This window comes from Hippopotamus amphibius, chromosome 13 (genome assembly GCF_030028045.1).
Source record: "Hippopotamus amphibius kiboko isolate mHipAmp2 chromosome 13, mHipAmp2.hap2, whole genome shotgun sequence".
NCBI classification, from domain to species: Eukaryota; Metazoa; Chordata; class Mammalia; order Artiodactyla; family Hippopotamidae; genus Hippopotamus; species Hippopotamus amphibius.
The window spans coordinates 88,873,387-88,896,750 of NC_080198.1; the positions used below are offsets into that span (position 1 = coordinate 88,873,387).

At 39.2% G+C, this 23,364-nt stretch overlaps 1 protein-coding gene across 6 annotated transcripts in view; it reads right to left on the bottom strand.

The window, feature by feature from the left end:
- TET2 (tet methylcytosine dioxygenase 2) overlaps positions 1 to 19,581 on the bottom strand; it is a 126,324-nt gene extending 106,743 nt beyond the window's left edge. For 3 of the 6 annotated variants that reach the window (XM_057704867.1, XM_057704869.1, XM_057704876.1), the window contains exon 1: positions 18,439 to 18,747. The gene's annotated coding sequence lies outside the window, so the exon portion shown is untranslated. Of the gene's footprint in view, positions 1 to 974; positions 1,051 to 18,438; positions 18,748 to 19,495 lie in introns of those variants that run through there. The other 3 variants (XM_057704872.1, XM_057704870.1, XM_057704873.1) reach the window with 3 other exon arrangements.
- Between the last annotated feature and the right edge of the window lie 3,783 nt (positions 19,582 to 23,364).

Sequence of the window (23,364 nt, forward strand, 5' to 3'; positions counted from 1 at the left end):
ATCACTATGGATTTTATGCTATTAAATCTCTGGAATCAGAATTCTCTAAAAGTGTTGGTCTACATTCAACAAATAGCTATTGTGGGCTTACAATGTTCCAGGTACTGTGCTAGATAATGGCGATAACACTTTAAACAAAACAGAAATAGAACTCCCATCATGAAACTTACAAATCACCCTCAAATGCTAATGGATTTTGAGCCTTTAGTAATAAAAACAATAATGAAAGAAAAATGCACTCAAAACAAACACTGTGGATTTACGTAAATTCTCCACCCCTTTTAATGAATAAAGAAGGTATTTCAAAACCTTTGGAAAACTTGCATTGAAGAATCATCGATCTATAACTATTTTCCACTATGAAATAACTGTCAAGGACACTTGAATTCAGAAGTAATATTCTGAAGGATATTATCTCATCATGACAGTAGAAGTTAAGAGATATTGAAAACACTACCATTTCTCCTAACTAGAAGGAAGTTGGTAACCACACAACTGAGAGAAAGGAAGCAGAAAGAAGAACATAAGCACTGCTCATCTTTCAGGAGGTCTGAGCTCCAAAAACCTATAAATTAGTTGTTTAAAACTTAAGGTAACTTTTCAAATCATGTTTATATTTTAAAGTAGCCTTTTAAACACATAATGTAACTGAAATACTATCCAATTATCATAACATAAGGAAAGACTACAGTTGCCAATATGTGTGATGTTTTAGCTACAAATATTTCCTTGGTCCTAGAAACTCCTGGGAGATTGTCTCAGCTATGCTGTGTGGATCCAAAAGCCTAATTTCACCTATGTGTGCTCGATATATACTTTTATCTATCTTTAATTTCTCACAGGGAGGAATCGGGAGAAAAACAACACTGGTAGCCTTAAAGGTAAAAGCAGTAAAAATAAAATTATATCATGGCCCTTTATTTCCTCCCATTTCATTCACTCATACATTCACCAAATATTTATTTGATACCTACCACGCGCCAGCCACTGTTCCAGGTGCTGAGGCTATATGCGACCCAAACAATGCCCTTGTTCTCATAGAACTCACATCTACAGGGGGGAGCAGAAAATAAACATTTTTTTTTTTGGCCATGCCTCAAAGAATGCAGGATCTTAGTTCCCCATCCAGGGATGGAACCTGTGCTGCCTGCAGTGAAAGCCTGGAGTCCTAACCACTGGACTGCCAGGGAATTCGCACATTTTTTTTTTTTTAAACAGCAATAAATACTCTAGCAAGTGATGATAAACCTAAGAAAAGAAAATGAGGCAAGGCAAAGTATGGCAGTTCTGTTAAATGGTTATGGATTTTATTTCTGAAAAACTAACACTCAAGGAGAGATTAGAAGGAAGGGAAGAAGCAACACTGGATATCTAAACAAAGGCTGCTCCTGGAAGAGGAAACAGCAGGTGCAAAAACCTGTAGGAAAGAGGATGTTCATCTTGTTGCCTGGACAGCAAGAGAGCCATACAGATTGGAGTGAGGGAGAGAACTGGCAAGAAATGGAATCAGAAATGTAAACACTGGCCAGATCACCTGAGACCCTGCAGGCCACCAAAAGAACTCTGTCTTTTACTCTGAGTTAAATGGGGATTCATCAATGGCTTTAAGCAGAGGGGAGGCATGACCTGACTTCATTTTTAAATGATCACTTGAATTTCTGGGTTTGGGTAAAAGACCTCAGTGAGGTGAGGAAGGGAGGGTAAAGCCAGAAGCAGGGAGACTCATTAGGAAGACACTGCAATATTCAAAATTTGACATGACAGTGGCTTGGAAGAGTGTAGAAATGGTAAAATGATGGGAAATGGTCAGATTCTGGATATATATCAAATCTAGAGTCAACAGATTTTGTTGAGGGATTGAAAGTTTTTGTCTGTCCCTTCATTCCCTGAAGTTAGGGAAGTGGGGCTCTTAGGAAAGGATTATGCCCTTATGGATATTGCATTTATTTTTTTGGCTGTGTTGGGTCTTTGTTGCTGTGTGCGGGCTTTCTCTGGTTGTGATGAGTGGGGGCTGCTCTTCGTTGTGGTGCACAGGCTTCTCGTTGCAGTGGCTTCTCTTGTTGCAGAGCATGGGCTCTAGGCGCATGAGCTTCAGTAGTTGCGGCACATGGGCTCTGTAGTTGTGGCCTGCAGGCTCTAGAGCACAGGCTCAGCAGTTGTGGCACATGTGCTTAGTTGCTCCACGGCATGTGGGATCTTCCTGGGTCAGGGATCGAACCCATGTCCCCTGCATTAGCAGGCAGATTCTTAACCACTGCACCACCTAGGAAGTCCCTTGCATTTATTTCTAAAGATTACTAAACAGTGCGAAATAGTGAAACTTGTTTCACCTCCTTTTCTTACTTACCTGTTACTGAGCAGCAAAATAAGTAAAAGATACAAAGATAAGCAAAGTATCTTCAAGGGCCCAGAAATTATTGTCACACCTTAGATCTGCATTGGCTGACTCTCCACTTCTAGGAACAATAAGCACAAGCACTGACCATGCCTGGGGGTTATAGCACTGAAGCTTGAGGGGCTTACTAAGCAACCACACACAACAAGTTTTGAAAATTAGTCAGTAATGGACTCTAGTACTACTATTATTTTTAAAAGGAGTATAAATAGAGCACCAGTAAAACTATAAATGCATGTATATATTATCTATGTACATACAATACGCGTAGTGTATACACACACATTTTTAAAAGTTGGTTGCACTGTTTCATAGGGATAGGATAGAATGTAACTCTTTCTTTGTTTCTCTAATTTTTCTACAAAATTTAATTCATCCCATAGAATCTGAGCCACAAAGAGACTGCCATTAAAAAGAATCAATCAGAGGGTATAAGACCTTTTGGAAATTAAAATTCAATTGTTAACATTAAAAAAAAAAATCAAGAGTTGGGAAAATAAAATATACAGAGAAAATAGGTAGAAAGAGTGAGAAGAAACATAATAAGCAAGAAAAATAAATTGAGGAGGTCCAATGTACAATTTGCATGAGTTCCATAAAGAGAGAGAAGAAAGAAATAGAGGGGAAGAAATAATCAGAGGTATAATAGAAGAAAACCTCCTAAAGCTGAATAAAGGGGCCTTTTCCCCAGATTGTACAGGATCATTTAGTGCTGAGAAGGATGTATTTTAAAAGAGCTATTCCTAGATACACAAGGGTGAGTCAAAAATTATCTGCATTCTGGTTATATTAAAACATCTATAAATTCTACAGCCAGAGTATGGATAATTTTTGACACCCTCGTATTTAGATGTAGATATTCCTGTAACTTTTAATTGTCTGGTGGGATTTCAGAGCTGAAAAGATAAAGATTGAAATAAGCTCTTAAATTTTTTTAAAAAGTTATCTAAGAAAGATGAATCATATTTATTGCAGCTATCTCATAACCCACCCTGGATGAAAGACAGCAATGCACCAATGTCTCCCAAGTTCTGAGGGAAAATTACTTTGACCCTGGAACCCTATACACCATTAGTTTATCAATTAACTCTGAGGAAAAATTCAAGGCATTTTGGATGTGAAAGGACTCAGTTTTCCTCCTACAGACCATTTCTGGGGGAAACAAACAAACAAACGAAAAACATCTTGGGGATGTACATCCATGAAAAGAAAAGGAAAAAAGGAATCAAATATCGAGAAACACATGGGACTAAAGCAATAGAGGACCTAACCAGGAGAATAACGAACAGAAACTAAATCAGAATAGAATAATCAGAGAGCACAAAGAAGAATGACTTTAAGAAGAAGGTATATTTGATTCACCAAGTGGTATAATTAAGAAATTTGAAAACTCGTGATATATATTTGTGAGATAAGAATTTTTAGTGGTTCCCATTTTACAGATGCAGAAGCTGATTCAGAGAGGCTAAAGCTGCTGTGTTGAGTAAAAACATAAATGGTGTACAAGAAGGCAAGTCAGGATTCAAAACTACATCTTCCTAACTCCCCAAATCAGATTGTTTGATGACATCCAGCTGTTTAGGGGTTGACTGATTCATTAGAAATAATGAGGCAATGAAGATTCCAGTGAAAACAATATGGTGAAAAGCATAAAAAGTTGGAAGAGGGTGGGAGAGAAAGCTCATACAGGTAAGAGCACCAAGGAGGAAGAAATTACAATTGCAAAGGAGCAGCGGGGGAAAAAAAGAATAGGATGAGGGAAGCAGAAATGGAAAGGGGCAAGACAAAGGACCACAGTAAAATATTCTACAGGATTTAGTGATAAATGTGCAAATGGGGAGATGTCAAAGGTAATTCAAAATGTATAGGGAAATTACTCCCATGTCCTGGTTTCCTCTTCAGTAAAATGGGTATAATAATAGCACCAACAAAAATAGAGGTGATGTGAGAATTGAATAAGATACTCTCTGAAAATGTCTACTACGGTGCTAAACACAATGTGAGAGGTAATCAATGATGGCTATTACTAGAATGACAAATATCCTGTTGTTCAACTTGAGGCAACTGTCTTTACCCTCCTGTGCCTCCATTTGTGTCTTCTTTGTTAATGCAACAGATAGTCTCTACAGCTTTTGTTTTTGTTCTTTGCCAGTAACAGTCTATGAGTCTATGTTTGAAAATGAACTACATTTTTGCAAATCTGACGAATGATTTATTGAAATGTTGAAGTAAAGATGGTGGGAATCCAGGTTGCAATATCTTACAAGTAGTTGGAGACCTCTCTAGTTTACATAGTTAGATCTAAAATATGCACACACATACATGCACATGGAATTAAACCCACAGTCCAGAAAAAATCTGGTAAAATTTCAAAGAGAGGTGGGTAAAAAAAAAGTCTTGGATAATTTGTTACAAGTGGGAAAGAGTTTGAAACATCTTTTAAATGTTCATAGTTTGTAATAGAGCACTTATTCATTGAAAACTCTATATTCCTCTTATGTTTTCCTCTTACCCTTTCAGGCACTTTTCCATGTTTAAACATAGTTGCTTTGTATTTAGTCGTATGAATAACACCACCTCATTACTATATATTTTCCAAAATTATCACTCACCTTTTTCCCCCCTATATCATGACTTTACCAGATAAAAAGGGGTTTTTCCCCTGTACTGTTGTAGATATAAGCTCTTAAACAAAGTTGTTCTATACAAACACATTCAGTGATTTTGAAAAGCATTTCTATATGTATTAGGATTCACACATTTTCACACATAGAACAGAAATAATGGGTGAGAAACAATTTTAAAGCCAGAGAAAATGGCAGCTCTAGATCCAGTTGTCTGTTCCCATGCAAGTATGTAGTAATATTATCATAGCTGGTTAAGCAGCCTTAAACGCTTCCAAAAGGGTCTGAGTCAGCTTGGTTATGAAAGAGAGTGACACTCTTAAGAGCTTCGTCACCTCCAGTCCTTGGATACCAAAGCGCTTACTCACTTGTCCGAGTTAAAAGCTACTATTTTAAGTTCAAAGTAGAAAGCTCCCTTTGGGTGGTGATGATAGTTTAAAATAAACAATTTGGGGGTTGGAGGGAAAGCCTGCTTTAAGCATCTACTCTATTTCCTCTCCAGGCAAGTTTTACTACAATCAGTGCTTTCTTATTCTCTATCAATATTCATGACCTGGGTCATTAAACAGTTTGTAAGGTACAGACCACCCCTTCCCCCACTGTTACATCACTGGTGTTCAGAATTCTGGAACTGTGTGTGTAAACATTAAAGCCATGTGTGCCGGACCACATGGGAGGGCATCAGGATGACCAAGGACTCCTACGCGAGAGGGAACACCCTGGCGCCAATCTTAACATCACTAAGCCAGCTGTTTGCTTTTATGTGTGAGCGCCTATGTGATTCCTCAGTAGTCTTCTAAAGAGATCATACAAAAGCAGTTTATATAAAAGACCCAGGGGATTTTGTGCACCTTCAGGATATTTGAAAAAATGCATGGCATCAGTATTTTTTAATTTTATATTCATAGCCAGAGAGTTTTACTATGGTTTGTTTAATTAACCATTTCTAGCAAAGAGGACTTAACTCATATATCAAAAGCCCAAACTTTTTGAGTGAGGGCACAGAAGTGTACATGTGCACACACATGTTCTCAATAGTAGTTGGAAAGAGAAAACAACCTAAAATTCCCACATTGTATTTTGATACATATTTTTCACATTCAATCTACCACATTGCTATTTTATAATACAGAGACAATTGTTGGTCAGTCTAATATTTATGAAGGAAGCCCATCTACTGAATGAATCCATATTCACTGAATGCCTGCCACTTAGGTGAAACAAAAATACAAATGAAGTTATATTTAATCCCTTTCTTAGAAGAAATGCATTAATTTATAGCCTTTATCAAATTCTGAGCACTTTCAGCTTGTAACCATATACAATTTACTGTCCAATAAAGGTATAAGATGGCAGGAAAGTATTAATGTTCTAACGTAGGATAAGATCACCCTTGTGAAAGCTCAAGAGTGTTCAGACAGATCTCTTAGTAAGAAAGTATACTCATAAGTAATTTCACACAAACTTTCACTATTTGGGCCAAGGGTAATTAAGATAAATACCCTATCTTCAGGCCAAAGCATCAAAAAGCATGCAAATAAAACAACTGTTAAAGCCTATAATCTAAATTCACCATATCTTAATTCAATGTATTAGAAAAGTACAGTAACTTATAACTGACAACTGCTAAATAAGTTATATCTTTTCAAATCTAGAAGGAACTGTTACTCAGCAAGAAAAGATGAAAAATGTCTATCCTCAGTTTTCATTGTGTTGGTTAAATGAGTCACTCTTTTGATAATTTCTTCTAAAAGTGAGCAGATCCAGATATTAAACAGCTGAAACTTAATTTCTAAGTCTTATATGTAAATAACAGATTTGGAGAGAGAACCTCTACATTATTCCAGATCTAAACTTCTCTTATATCAAACATTTCTTGGTGCTTGATCTCTTGGGGGGGGGGGAATCCTTTATTTTTAAAAGTTAAATAAATCCCTTCCATTTACAGAACCATATTTCAAAGATTCTGATCTTTTCTTTTTTTCGAAAGATAGTATAATTAGAAAAAATATATACTCCATGAAAGAAGAGTTCAAACAGCCCAATTTTTAAGTAACCACAAGTTCATTTTTTATTTAATTTCAATTCTTTGTTAGGCTAGAAGGTTCCTATTTTTTGGATAATCAATGATGACATCCATCTAAAATGATCCTAGGATGCAATATAAAAAGAACTCAAAATTTACTCATATTTTAAATATTCCAACCAGTCAATTTGCAATTTACAATGAAAAGAAAAAAAGAAAAAAAAAAAAAAAGCACCAGGAAACATATACCAAATAAACAGGATTAGACATAAATTCTTGGGGATTTAATTTATTTTTAACTTGAGACTTTTTTTAAGAAATGGGTAAATATAAATGAAAAACTCTTAAAATCAATATGGGAAAGGAAGAACAATTCCCAAAGCATAGAGGTCTAATTTTTTTTAAAACACCATGTCTTGATATATAATCTAAAATTGAGGAGGGCTGAGGGAGGGGTGGTGATGGGGAACTGAGAAGGGAGGTGAGGAGGGAGGCGATGGGTAATACTGGACTGGATGAGCAAACAGTCGTTTTCTTGAGTATTCTGCAGTCAGAATGCTTAGTTGGGCAAGTCAGTTTACGAATTCTCTTGCATCTGAAGATGCTTACACATAAGAAAATACACTTTTAAAAAAAGCACTTGTGAGACTGAGTGGCAGGCACATTTACTTCAGTCACAAGTGACACTGTAAATTACAACCAGAACCAAGGCACAACTTGCTCACATTTTGCAAAATCACAAAAAAGTCTGGCATAAATGGTTCCGTTTGCTGCAGGAGGAAAAAAAAAGAGTAATCCTATATTAAGGCACAGCCTTTGAGGCTTTGGTAGGAAAACTGCATATTGGGTGGATCCTGACCTAAACACCTTGATCTCTGATTCATGACCCCATCAGAGCCAGACAAGGGCTCTCTGACTATGAATTAAAGTGTGTGATTCCTCCGTGCCCATGGACACACAAAGCCCGTACTCTCAGCTGTTACGTAAGAGGCTCTGGAATCCCTGGATGGTGTTTGTAAATAGCGCTGCCATGCTCGCGGAACCCACGTGTCAAATGTTGATGTGACCGCTTAATCATAAGGTGAGAAAGTGTCAACAAGCTCCAGAGAGAAACCTCCTATTTCTTTCACCCTAAAAAAAGAGCATGTGTGTGTCAAGGAATTATTTCTAAGGGAGATTTTTTTCTCTCCCCCCGCCCCCCACAAAAAAAAAAAAAAAAATAGTGGGAAGAAGAACTGGAGGAAATGACCAACCTCCATCACTTTTCTTCTTTAAGTAACTCCTAATCTGAGGACATGATCAAAATTAACTGCCTGCCTCACTAAATTTAGGGCAAGTTTTGTAATCTCAACAACGCATTCTGAATGCACTTTCTACCTTCTCGCATCCCAAGACTTCTTTTCTTATTATGAGGGACAGGATTACACAACCACTAGAAGGACACTAAGTAGGCAAATTGTTTGCAAAGTAACAAATCTACATCCAAATAAAATTACAATATGACCCTTTCAGAAGAAAGTATCCAATAGCTTTCTTTGGGTGAACAGAAACACAATTTAGTATTCTGTCTTCTTATTTTAAATTTCACCCTCTTTGACACTCATTGTATCTTTAACCATAGGTTTGTGAACAGAAAACAAACTCAATTTCCTAAGGAGGCTAAATTCTTACCAATATTAGAGAAAACCGGCAATGTCAACAAATAAGTTTTTTATCTGTAAATATGAAGTGTCCCATGATCCTCAGAATTACTTGAAGCACAACAAATTACAACAATGAAAAAACAAAACAAAACAAAAAACCAAACTGATGCAAATTGTCGGTAGTAAATTAAACCGTGCTTTTAAAAATACTCTGACTTCAAAGAAAATCTCAAGCATGTTTTTCTTAGTCATTTAAAATGCCATATTCTATATCTTTTATACACTTGATAAAAATATTTAAAAATTACATATTAAAGATAAGTTGATGTCTATAAAATGTCCTACTTGAAAACAATCACATTTAAGAGTAAACAGGTTAAGTTTCAAAATACTGAACATTTAGTTCCCAAAGTTAACCAAATGTCCTTTCTAATTTTGATATCCAGTAGAAAAACATAATTAAGTCACAGTCATTTAAAAAGGTAAGCTATTAGCAAAATGTCTACTAGCTTCGTTTTCTGCCAGTGTTTTTCTGCAAGCTATAATGTGGTAGACAATTCCAAAATTAAAATACAATTTTTTCTAACTTCAATTATATATATTACAACTTCACAGGAGAAAAAAATAACAATTTAGGTGACTGGATTGGAATAAAGATAGATGAAATCTAGAATGCAAAGTTTAAAATATGTGCTTTCTGGCGGAAATGCCCCTGCTTCTCTTTTTACAAAAACAAATAATTTATGTGGTGAGTATTTCTAGGTTGGAAGATTTGTTGTTCCCTCGTGGTTCACCCCCCCCACTTTTATTGAGAAATAATTAACATATATAACTGTATGTTCTTCTTTCATGTTTGGAAAGTATCCATTCATGGTATTTTTTCCTTTTATCAGTTATATTTGGTACATGAAAATATGAATTTAAAGTGAATTAATGTTTTAATAACTCTATTCACATTTTAAGATGCTCACTCCAATTTCATGAATTATCAGACACTTTATTTGTAGCATTGATTCTTTGTTCTGTTATGATGTATGCAGTAAGACAAAAAGCTAATAATCATCCCAACTAATTAGTGGGTGTCCAAATGTAATCCTTTTAATGCAAAAATCATGAAAGGTTATAAAAGAGCTGACAGAACTTTATAGCCAATGGCAAATGTGAAAATTCTATAACTTCAAAGTAAGAGACTTCAAACAAAAATGGAAAAAGTACTGAAAGAACAAACAGATTGAAAAATAAATTAATAGGAACAAGACAGTACGTGAGGGATGGAATCTGGGTGTGGTATCATTTATTATTTTTAGATTCTGGTGCTTTATTTTAGAATCAGCACAACTAATAATTAAGGTATTTTTTAATGGATGCCCTTGTTTCTCAATGCAGACAGGAAAGAAAAACAGGAGAAATAACTCAGAGATAGACCATGTTATACCCTCTGGGCTTCACTATCATTACTTAAGCCTTTTTTGTTGTTGTTTACATTGAAAGACAAAAAAAAAAATCAATTTGAGAAATATTATAATAAAAACCCACCTTGAGAGTTGGGTGAATAGTCTCCATTAAAGTATAATACGGGGACTTCCCTGGTGGTCCAGTGGTAAAGAATCCACCTTGCAACGCAGAGGACACCAGTTCAATCCCTGGTCCGGGAACTAAGATTTCACATGCCGTGGAGCAACTAAGCCCGCGTGCCACAACTAGAGAGCCCATGTGCTGCAAACTACAGAGTACACGTGTTCTGGAGCCCACACGTCACAACTAGAGAGAAGCCTGTATGGCTCAATGAAGAGCCCATGCACTACAACAAAGATCCCATGCGCCGCAACTAAGACCTGATGCAGCCAAAAAGTTTTTAAAGAAAAAGTATAATCTGAACATAGAAACTAGATTTAATACTCTATCCAGAAAAAGACATGACTTGATAAGGCAAATTTTAGCAATGGCTAATGAAACATGACAATAGTAATTAAAATTATGATTACTTGGTGACAGCCACAAATTTGTGACAAATCTCAAAACAGTAAAAGTAGCAAATGAAAAATATCAATACTGTGTATGGCATACCTTCATGGGAAACCTACTGTCTATACCTGACCATGGGCAAGTCTGCTCTCTCTGAAGAGAGCAGCCCACCAGCAAAAATCCACAGTAAGCTGTTTTTCTTTTGAATATAGTGTATCTTTCATAGTAATTATTTATAAAAAGGTAAGCTAAAAATATTTTTTAAAAAAATCAAAATGTCCCTAATTTGAAAGGGTTTACAGCTTTTGGAAGTGCATTAAAAAAGCAAAAATGGAGTACTACACTCAAATTCAGTGAACAGCTTTCTGAATATTATGGAGATATTAGGATGAAAATCTGTTATCAGCTAAGGTGGTTCAAAAAGTGTTACAAGAAACAAGAGATGGTAAAAAACAAAGAAGTGGGACTTCCCTGGTGGTGCAGTGGTTAAGAATCCACCTGCCAATGCAAGGGACACGGGCTCGATCCCTGGTCCGGGAAGATCCTTCATGCCATGGAGCAACTAATCCCGTGCACCACACCTACTGAGCCTACGCTCTAGAGCCCATGAGCCACAACTACTGAAGCCCATGTGCCTAGAGCTTGTGCTCTGCAACAAGAAAAGCCACCACAATGAGAAGCCTGTGCACCGCAACAAGGAGCAGCCCCGACTCGCCGCAACTTGAGAAAGCCCGCGTGTAGCAACGAAGACCCAACACAGCCAATAAATAAATAAATAAGTTTATTTATTTAAAAAATAATAAGCTACCTGGACTTCCTAGGTGGCGCAGTGGTTAAGAATCCGCCTGCCAATGCAGGGGACAACGGGTTTGAGCCCTGCTCTGGGAAGACTCCACATGCCATGGAGCAACTAAGCCCGTGTGCCACAACCATTGAGCCTGTGCTCTAGAGTCCATGAGCCACAACTACTGAGCCCATGTGCTGCAACTATTGAAGCCCATGCGCCTAGAGCCTGTGCACCACAAGAGAAGCCACTACAGTGAGGAGCCTGAGCACCACAATGAAGAGTAGCCCCCGCTTGCAGCAACTAGAGAAAGCCCGTGTGCAGCAACGAAGACCCAACACAGCCAATAAATAAATAAAATAAATAAATAAATTTATAAAAAAAAACAAACAATAAGCTACTCATTTCTCCCATAAGGAAGCCCAGACCTATATGCTACTTTATTGCTTCCCATAACAATTACTACATCAACTTCTTGACAGTTTAAAGGTTCTAACATGAGTGTCTAACTTGGGTCTGTCACAAATCTACAACAAACCTACAAGTAAATGCTAGAATCATACTCGTAAAAGGTATCTTTGGGGTCATTTCCACAGCTCTTCCTTGAAAAAAGTAATGATTACAGCAATTACATAAAGCCAAGACATGTCCTCATTAAGTATGATAACATGTATACATTATTAAAGCTGAATGCTTCAAGATCACTGGCTCTCCCCCATGCCATATCAGTCATGGCACCAAGCTATGGGATCCAGGTGGCAGCATTCTCATCAGAATAAAAGGGAAAGAAGTATTGCTTCACAAGAAGAACGTTTGGTATCTAGAATTATATAAAGTTAGAAATTCAAATAAAGCCAACCCCAAGTAATTCACCCTGTGTGTCCAAAATTTTAAGTCCGAATTTCATACAGCTAGTCCTAAAAATCTGCACTCGTTTTACTATTAACAGTCTGCAGAATTCTGTTGGTGTTAGTAAAGATTGTGGCTGTGTGTAGCGAACATGGAGAGCCATCAGCATTCTGACCCTAGCTTTTCCCCACTTTGTCTTGGCATCACAAAGACTGCTGAAGACCAGTCTCCTTTCTCAACCACATTTTACATGTATATTGTTAATAATACTGTTATGAATTATTCAGGTACAAGTTTTTGTGTAGACAGTTGCACGCATTTTAAGTCTCCTTTTGTGACTTTCCCTACATAGCCTGCATTGTAGCTACACTTTTATTATTAGTGGTTATGAGACGGTATAGCTTAGTGGTTAAAAGACTGGCTCTAGAGACAGACTGGCTAAATTCAAATCCTAGCTAAGCCACACACTGACTGAATGAACTTGGGCAAAGTATTTAATCTCACTGTGTATTAGTTTCTTCTCCTGAGATAGGGATAACAACATTTATCTCTAGAGTTGTGATGAGAATTAAATGATGCAACTTGCAGTGTCATAAAACATTAAAATGACAAACTATTTTTAATGCAAAAGTATTTTAAGCACAAAAACTTTTCAGTAAACAAAAACCTATATTCTGATGCACGTTTTGATAAGACATGGTAGTACAAGCACATGATTGATGAAACAGAACTGTGTTAAACTTCTCTGTTTTCAGGGAAAAAGGCTTAAAATTATCTGATCATGTGACAAAATGTCATAGAACTAAATATACATATAACAACATATAAGTTAAACTGGGGAAATCTGAGTAAGATTTGTAGACTCTATCAATGTCAGTCTCCTGACTGTGATATTATAGTATAGTTTTGCAAAATGTTATCACTGGGCAAAACTGGGCAGAATGTTCATGTCCAATTATTATTATTTCATACAACTGCATATGAATCTACACCTAGCTCAATAAAAATTTCAATTAAAAATATGTGATCCCAGTATCAATTTACTACACATCATTCAACTGTATGCTTATAACGAATGGCTTTTATAGGACAACTGCCATAACCTGTAGACGTTACATTTAAGGAAAAAGCACCATCATTACAACCATCATAGGCATCACCAAGGCCTTTTACACTATTTTTCTCTTATGCATTGAGAATAGATTACACATTTTCTAATGAAATGACATTTTTTGCTATTTCTTTGCCATTCATTAAATCTTTTCCCCCTCAGCTTTTATTGAGAGTAACTGATGTATATCATTATGTAAATTTAAGGTATACAATGTAATGATTGGTAATAGGTATATATTGGGAAATGATTACCACAATAAGGTTAGTTAACACATCCATAACCTCACATAGTTATGAATTTGTGTGTGTGTGTGTGTGTGTGTGTGGTGAAAACTTTTAAGATCTACTCTCTTAGCAACTTTCAAGCATACAATACAGTACTGCTAACTATAGTCACCATATTATGCATTACAACCCAGAACTTATTCATTTTATAACTGGAAATTGGTACCTTGTGATCACCTTCACCCCCTACCCCTGACCCCCCAACTCATTAAATCTTGACTTAGTAGTATACCACTAGATTCTATTAGGGAATAAAAATACATAGAAATCAGCATCTCCCTTCCAAAAGACATAAATCCAACTTAAAAGAAACATTCATAGTATTCTTAGTGAAGCAACCAGTTCATTTTATGTCCTAAATTGTCCTCCAAAAACGCTTCATCCCAATTTATTCATCTTTTTATTAATTCTCAGATTATCTGCAGCTTGATTTCAAGTCAGTTTAAGGGACAACCCTTAGTAAGTATAAAATATTGATTTCCAAATTCTTAAAACTGCAGGTAGGTTGACATTATCACTGAATTTATTTTTATACAAAATATTGAAAACTCACCTACCATCTATTTATACTTTCTGAAGCCTGGAACATTTAACTGCATTTCAAGACAAGTGGAGAAAGCATAAATCAAAGCTGATAGAATTTACTGTTTTGGAATGGGCAACCAAAATCCACTGTATTGAGAAAAGATTATATATCTACCTTAGGGATTCTCTGTAATGTACAATCTAGGATAAGAATAAGGCTGGAAATAAGCAGATACATACAATTCTTTTTGGCTTACAGTCACCAGGATTCAAGGTGTCTTGCCTTGCCCTCTTCCCTTCAACTCTTCTCTCCTACTACGTACCAAACCAACAGATATTCTATATAACCTCCTTAAGTAATGTCACAGTATTCACTGAGCCTTGGCAGTGAGTCAGGATAGAAATTGGAGATCTAGACCAAGTAAATACTGTATATTTGGCAAAAGCATTTGTGGCTGTGTTCTTCAGCACAGTTTCCAAGATAACCACCAGCTCTACTTGGCAACCTGACTCTCCCACAGTTAAGGCTCCAATTGTAAAGCTGGCTTGAGATTTTCCAGCTACTGGCTTTGGTGCCATTACTACTGTTAAGAACTACTGTGTAATGATGGCATAATAGTTGAGAACATGTTATTTTGATGAACCAGCACTGACAGCTAGCTGGTCCAAAGTTTTAACCTGTTCCCAAGATAGGAAACAATTAGAGTAAAACAGTCTACATGGTTGTTACAGAGAAGATTCCCTCTAGTAATTGAAGATGGCTAGGTAAGACTATTAAATTCTATTAAGTAACGACAACATCAACAACAAAAACAACTGAACTTGTAGAAGCAGTTAGGACATAAAAAAGCAGCTCTAACATTTTCTAAGTATTAGACACTCTAAAATATCAAACATTCATAGCTTTTGAGAACATTTTATTTCAAGCTAATTTCATAAGAATTTACTAACTTGGATCTGGGGCAGTATGAAAAATAGAGTTTCTGCCAGGTGTGTCTGTGAATCATAAGAGGAACTTCTTAATGAGATCAGCAAATAAGGAAATACATTTCAGTAGTGACATCTGGCTTCCAACACTGGGTATGGGTGGAGCCTTGGAGAAATTAATACAGAAATTCTAACTCCAACAAGTGAAACCAAAATATTAGCTCCAGTCTTTGTTACCTAATACAAGTCTAGTGCCCAAACAGAACTTTGGAAGTCTGTCATAACAACTCCTGGGCAGGTGCATTTCACTTGTTCTGGAAGTGATGTTGACCTGCCAGTGTCTAGGTCCATGTGCCACTGAATCAAAATCCTATCAACTCCTCTGGCTCCTGGTATGGACCAGCACAATGCCAGATCCAACTAGAGCCTTAAGAAAGAGTTTGGTAAATGTGTGAATTTAAACAAGGCAAAGGACTTCCCTCATTCCAAGTTAATTTCTCATTAACCATTAGTTCAATTTAAAAAACAAGCAAAACAATATTGTATTTTAAGAAAAACTACCTATCTTGTTATTCTCCACTATCACACCCCTACAATTCAATTACCCAAGACAGTTCAATTATGACATTTTTGGAGAATCCAGGTAGTAATGACTCTCACTAATATGGTAAATGAAAAGCTGAGGTTCTGTGTTTCATTGTAAACTATTCCATACTAATTCAAATAATTTTTCTAGTAAAGGAGAAAGTAGTATTTTTATTTGCACTGGTGAATAATATGCACATCTCTTCCTTATAATCATTGAAGTTCCTCATACAATACTAATCAGCAATTATTTTCAGAAAAGAGTCTAAATTGGATGTTGGGAAACAACAAGCTTTCATGGTAACAATCAAAATTATTAATCAATGTAGATATTCTTATCTATAATTGTAAATGGAAAATGTTATATCTATTATTAGTTGAATAGCCTGAAGACAGTATATACATTTGAAAAGTCCCCCCAAAGTAGTTATATACCACTCTGTTAGCAAAAAGAATTACGTATTTTAAATTCTGAATTGCTGGAATAAGTAGCCACAGTTTTCTCAACAAATAGTAAGCATTTATACTAAACTCTTAAGTGTTTTCTTTATTATTTTAGGACAAATAGGAACTAACCAAATGAGCTGTTTCTATTCCACAGAGATGAGTAATATGTCTCCCTTGTAATCATGCCTCTAATATCAATGATTCAAGTAAACGTAACTGCTTTTCCAGAGATCAAAATAGCAAGAGCTACAAAGTGAACTACTGAGGACAAGCCGTTTTGGAAATCTGACTTATGGAGTGATGTCCATTATTGTGCTTTTCCCTCTGTCCATCTTTTAGTCATATGCATGCCTTCTAAACTTGTTTGACTTTCCAATCTCTTACTGACACTTCTCTGCTTAATAACATTAAAAAATCAGTATTTATTGTGTTGAAATTTATATTCTACTTCAAACCTATTATGAAACACACATGCAAAGGCGGAAAAGAATATAAATACAACTCCCCTCCAGTATTTCAACTTTCCATTAAAATGCAAATATAATGATTTTCATTAGCCAGGCAACAATACCCACAGTCTTAAATCAAACCCAACCCAACCCAATTATCTTTTCTATGTACATTCCAACTGTCCCTAAGATATAATCTTCCTCTCCTGTTGGATCATTTGTTGATGAATATTTTTAGAGTTGGATTTGCCATTATTGTCCCTGACTGGAGAGGGACAAGCACAATGTGTGATTCGAGATTTTAAAATTTGGTAAAAATACTTCACTAAATTCTAAACACCTGGAAAATGACTCTTCTTCAATTTCCTAAACACTACAGGAAGAGGGAGGAAAACTCACTCAGTGCAATGAAAAGTATGTCATAAGGGCAAAAGCCAGGAAATTTCACTTGTATCTCACATTCAACCTTCCCAGCAGTCTATCCAACCCACACTTTATTTTGCCATAGGTAGAAAACTCTCCACAGAAATTTAGCTTAATATCACTAGACAAGCAGCCCCAATGAAAAAGATTCATCAAGATTCGTGTGTGAGAGGAAGAAAAAGAACAGGAGGAGAAGGAGGGAGAGGAGGAGGGGGAGAAGGAGGAAGAGGAGGAAGAAGAGGAAGGAGGAGGAGAAGAGGAAAGAGGAGGAGGAGAAAAGGGACACAGAGAGACAAGCAAAGAGATAAAAGACCAAAGAAAAGAGACCAGCCAAGAGAGAGAGAAATTTGGATGGCACTGTTAGAAATCTGCTCTCTACTTCTCTGTTTCTTTCCTGGGATTGGGTTTCATTTCTTTCGGCGCCCCTGACCTTGCAGTCTTCCAACTCTCCACGCTCCCCCCCCCCCTCCTCCCGCCCGCCCGCCCCCTCCCCCGGCCTGCGCCTGCCTTTGTGTCTGCCTGTCACTTACCGGGGAACCCGACGAAGCTGATTCGGGAGAAGCACAAAGCCAGGACCCAGATTTGCCCACAAATTCTCTCACACACCTTCCCCAGGCTGGAAGGTACAGCCCATCGCAGAGCTGATGTACCTTGAGAAAAGTGGGTTCGGGTCTTGTGGGGGGGTGTGGGGGGGGGGGAACCCAGAGCAACTACTCTGTCCTCGCTCGCTCAGCACCGCTTCCCCAAACGCGCGGACTTCGGGAAAACACACCACCCCAGCGAGCGGAGCCCTGTGCCCCTCGCCGTGACACGCGCGCAGCGCAGCCCCCGAACGGGGCACACGGGGCAGAAGGGGGCGGACGTAAGCGCACACCCAGACCCAGACCCCCAGCGGAGAAAGGGGTCGAAAACCGCTCCGTCCGCGGTCTGCCCGGGCTGGGGGGTGGGGGGGGGAGACGATGACCCGGAGGCTCGTCTGCCTTCCACGAAGGGCGGGGGGGTGGGGAAGAGTCCAGGGGAACGTCGTGCCCCCCACAGCTGAACTATTTTAGAAAGGAAAGCGGAGAAAAATCACTTTCCGGAGGATAAAAGGCCGGGAGAGCGGCCGGCCGGACTCACAAAGGTAAGTTTTCTGGGGGAGGAGGACACGAGCCTTCGCAGGAGAGAGAGAGGAGGACACAGAACCACAGGTTTATCGGGGGGTGGGGTTGGGGGGGGAATTAAAACTATATTTGTCAGCCATGTTGAAGAGGCTCCAGTAATTTGTGAAGCTTCCCTCTTCCCTCTTGGTATTTGTGGGTGACACTGGAGGCTTTGCTCCCCAGTCCCCGCGAGCCCGAGAGAAAGCGAAGGGGAGAGGAAAGGGAGAGTTCCGCGGCATAAGAGAAGCGCTCTGACCTCGTTCTCGTCCCCCAGCCTTGCAGCAATCCAGCAGTTGCAGTCGGGTCTCCTTTCTAACAAATCCTAAAGGGCAGCCATCTTGCTTCCTTCTGCTTCTCTACGAAAGCAGCCTAGCCTCCGCATCAATATTCATAAGGCAGTTTGACGTCTGTTCTCATCACTCGGCGGGGCCGGCGTCTCGGGGCGGCCGCGGCGAGGGGGCGGACGTGACTCGCATGCGAGCCGGGCCTGGGCGCGCGGCGCTCGCGAGGAGGCGGCGGGGCCGCCCGAGCTCTCGCTGCTGCCGCCGCTCTCCTCCTCCTCCTCCTCCGCCTTCTCCGCCCCGCTTCCTCCTCCTCCTCCTCCCGGCCGCCTCCTCCCACTCCGCGCGGCCGCCGCCGCCGCCTCCTCCGCCCCGGCCTCCGCCGCCGCCCCGGGGCCCTCGGCCCCGACTCCCCGGGAATTGGCTCCCCGCCCCGGGGCTCCCCGCGCAAAAGCCGGCGGCACCTGGGGCCCAACGAGGGGGCGCGCGGTCGAGGGGGAGCCGTGGGCCCCGAGGAGCGCGGGGCGGGGGCTCGCGGGGACAGGTCGGGCCCCCCACCCCACCCCACCCCACCCCGGACCCTCGGCAGGGTCTCCACTGCGCTGAAGGCGCGGGGCAGGCGCGAAGGGGGAGGTGGCGTGGGTGCCTGGCAGGAGGATGCGAGACCCCAGCTTAACCTTTTAAACTTTTGGTTGGTACCGCACCCCCACCGCGTCCCTAGAGGAGGTGCGCACCCCCTGCCCCGCACCCGCACCCGCGTCGACTCCCAGCTCCTGGCAGGTATCCCCGCACACGCCCCCGCGCGCACCCACCTCCGCCCGCGCAGGCCCGCACCCCACCCCCTGGTAGGTCCACCGCCTCGCCTCGCACCCGCTTTGGCATCCTCTCCGCACAGTCGCTTTAATCTCGCTCAGCAGAAGCACTCCCCGGTTTCGCGGAGGGCATGCCCTTAGTGCTTTAGGGGCCTGTAGTTTTAAAGACTCGACAAATTAGGAAATTGACCGAGACCCGCTTCTCCCCGCCCCGGCCCACCTTCTGTTTACTCTGGCCACGTGGGCTGGGAAGAAGGATTCACGCGGATCCAAGAGGACTTTCTCACCAGTGACTCTCTACTTCTCGCTCGATCCGGTTGTAAGAAATAAACCTGCCCTTTCAAATGCTTACGTTTACTCCCGTAAGAGCCTCTAGTTTGAAAAAATGTCCAGCCTTATAATTAAGTAATGAAGAAATCGACCCATATAAAGAACTGAACTCCGAATGACGCACGCTCGATTTTCCCTGACTTACGGGATTCAATGACCACTCGCATTCATTGACAGTTTTTCTTTTCTATTGCCGAGTAGTTTTACTTCTCTTTTAATGCTTTTTTGTTTCTAATCATAGTTTTTTTATGTGAAGATGAGATAAAGAACAACGCCCATGTGAATCATTATATCAGATCGTTTATGAGGTTTGCCCTCTATTAGAAGTTCTCACGTTACCGGCATTCAAATTTTAAATAGATATTTGGGGCAAGTCTTTTACGGGATCGCTACACTGTGATTACGATACCCTTAAGACAACACAGGTTATTTTGTGTAGCTCACTTTTTTTGCCCGTAATTTCTTTAGAAGTGAAGTCTTTACCTAATTTTATGAAATCGGAATATTTCCTCTTTGAAAAGGGTTAAAAAAGGAACTCTGTACGTGTCACTTTGTTACGAAGAAGAGCGTTTAAAGTGTGTTCTAATGAAACATTGTTTATTCTATTTTGAGACAAAGTTGACTTCGATTTCTGGTTTTGCACTAGGCTAAGCAAAATCGTTAGTTTCCCTAAGCATTCATGTAAAATGAATTTCCATCTTTTCTAACTGTACACTAATGTGTCATTGAAGTCTTGGCAATTGCTAATGGGCTTTAAGCTGTTTAAGAGGTGTCTTGCCATTTGTTTCTCAAGTCCAAAATGTAAAGTTTTCCAAAAACTGTGACGGACAGTTGTGTAGTGCACAGAACAGCAGAATTGTGGAAAGCACGGGCACTGGAGTCCACAGACCTAGATGAATCTTAACTCCACCCTTACTAAATGTGTGACCTTGAGCGTGGTACTTAACTCTTTGTGTATCAGTTTTCTCATCTGTCAAACGCCCTCTAAAACAATGTGGTTGTGAGGATTGAATATGACACCACGTGCCCAGGTAGGTATTAGTATTACCAATCATAAGCCATCTACTTCCAAGAGTTTTTCTTGCTTGACTAGAAGTATATAAGTAATTGTATGTCTTCCTATATTGAATAACATGTGGCAAATATTGTATTGGCATGTGTTTGATATAAACACCTGCACATTCCCTTATTTATATGATAATTGGGGACATGATCTATAGGGTCACATTTCATCTTTTAAACCTTTCTCTCCCTCTCTCCCTCCCTCCCTCTCTCTCTCTCAAAATCTGTTGTTGTAACAGGTGGTTCTCGTCTATCTGGAATCATACTTGGCTTGCAGTTGATTTTGCAATAGGCCCTGAGCCTTTTCTTGCCAACCTCTTTCTGTGCACCCGCACCCCACCCTTAACCACCATGACATTTATTAATTTAAAAGAAAAAACCTTACTCCTCTTGGCTATTATGACTTTTCAGCAGCAAAAGGAAGTAAAATTCTAAAGGTCTCCGGGTGTAAAATATTTTAGTGAAATTTTGTATTGTTGATTTTTTTTTTTTTTTAAAAAAAACCTCTTTCTTAGTTGCCATTTCTGGGAAAGAAAAGCTATAGTGAATATAATCAGCTGTTTACTGGCTATTAGTGCACATTTGTATGGGTAGTTCAGAGCAAGCTTTTATTGTGTGCATTCTTGAGATTCCTCCTCTTATAGGTGTGGATAATCTATTTTTAAAGGATAATTTTCTGTTTTAACAACGGTCAATTGTTATCAAACTCCTTACCATTTTTTTTTTCTCCAACTAGAAAGACCAGCACTGCTTCCACACAGAAAAATCCTTGTTTCCTTACCAGAGAAAAAAAAAGACTAATAGAACAAGTTCCACGACATGCTATTCTGTGTTAGGAAATTGACTTGATTGGCCTGGGCACCTGCTGTCTAACTCAGTTGCTCGGTCTGTAAGCTTGTTGGGTGGAGGCAGCTTCCTGTCTGCTCTGTCCTTTAAAGAGCTGACAACAGCAGCTTGCTTTACAATGCAAATTTCTTGTACTAACAAAAAAATAATAGGTGATTCTTAATTTCCTCCCCACCTGCAGAATAGGAAATTTTCTTTAAGGACTTGATTTTCTCTTTAACTGAGAGAAAGTGTTGTGATGCATACTCCTTTGAAAGAATTACAGTGGTTTAACAAAAACATTAAATCATGGCCTGTTGTTTCCCATCTCCAAAAACATATTTCTGAAGTATGACATGATAAAGATTCTCTGCGTGCTTAAAAGACAATTGACCTTCAAACAGCACAGCAGTCATTGCTGTGAAGGGACTTTCCTGTTTCTTTTGTCCAGTGACATTACTGCACACCATACAAAGGTACATATTTAACGTAAGTAGACTGCCAATTGAAAATAACCTCCAAGAGATGAAACATTTAGACTGAACACTTTAAATTATTGATATATATTATTATTAATAAAAACCATTATTGTCTAAAGCCAAGGACTGTAATATTATGAGAGTCTTGATAGATTCTCTTATGTTAACATGATTTCTACTTACTTTTTTTCCTGACCTTGTTTCATGTAGTTCATTTCTCTTTCTACTGTTTGGAAATTTTAAAGAAATAGATACAAATGATATAATCCTAACACACAAATCGGGAGCTATCCAGTGTGTGTACTGATTTAATGAGAGTTAAAATGAAATTTCAGATGAAAGTCAAAAGTTTAATCCTGTTAAAATATTGTCAGAGGGCTTCCCTGGTGGTGCAGTGGTTGGGAATCTGCCTGCCAATGCAGGGGCCACAGGTTCGATCCCTCGGCCGGGAAGATCCCACATGCCACAGAGCAACTAAGCCCATGCACTACAACTACTGAGCCTGTGCTCTAGAGCCCTCGAGCCACAACTACTGAGCCCATGCACTGCAACTACTGAAGCGTGCGCACCTAGAGCCCATGCTCCGCAGCAAGAGAAGCCTCTGCAATGAGAAACCCACACACTGCAACCAGGAGTAGCCCCCACTCACTGCAACTAGAGAAAGCCCATGCACAGCAACGAAGACCCAACGCAGCCAAAAGTTAAATAAATAAATAAATAATAAAAGAAGTTAAAAAGTATTGTCAGAGGCATTATAAAAATAATATTTACGGGGACTTCCCTGGTGGTCCAGTGGTTAAGACTCCAAGCTTCCCCTGCTGGGGGCATGGGTTGGATCCCTGGTTGGGGAACTAAGATCCCACATGCCACGAGGCGTGGACAAAGAATATTAGGATCATTAGTGGGACAAACCTCATGGAAATGCCTCCAGAAGTATTGTAGATGTGTTGCTAATATCAATCTCTTTTCTTCTCATACATTCTAAATTCACAATCCAGTAACTACTCTTCTTATTCTTATCCAAATTTAGTAATGCATTTAATATCCCACTTTCTTCTGAGAGAATAATTTGTCAGCATCAGTTATAAACTTCAATAATGAAGTTTATTAGTAATTACTGCAACACCAGTCTACATTTACATGTGATTTTATACTTTTAAAAGCACTTTTGTACGCTAATCATATGCCACATTAAAATGGTATTTAATTTAATTCCTGTCTTATAAAAATTAAAAGTGAGGTTAAGTGACTTTGCCTGCAAGTAGAGGATCACCTCTCAAACCCAAGTTTTATGAATCCAAGATCAGGCCTTTTTCATTATATCCAAACTATCCTCATATCTTTTCTTGGTCATCTTCCTCTAAATTCTTCTCATCATTATTAGTACTAACTA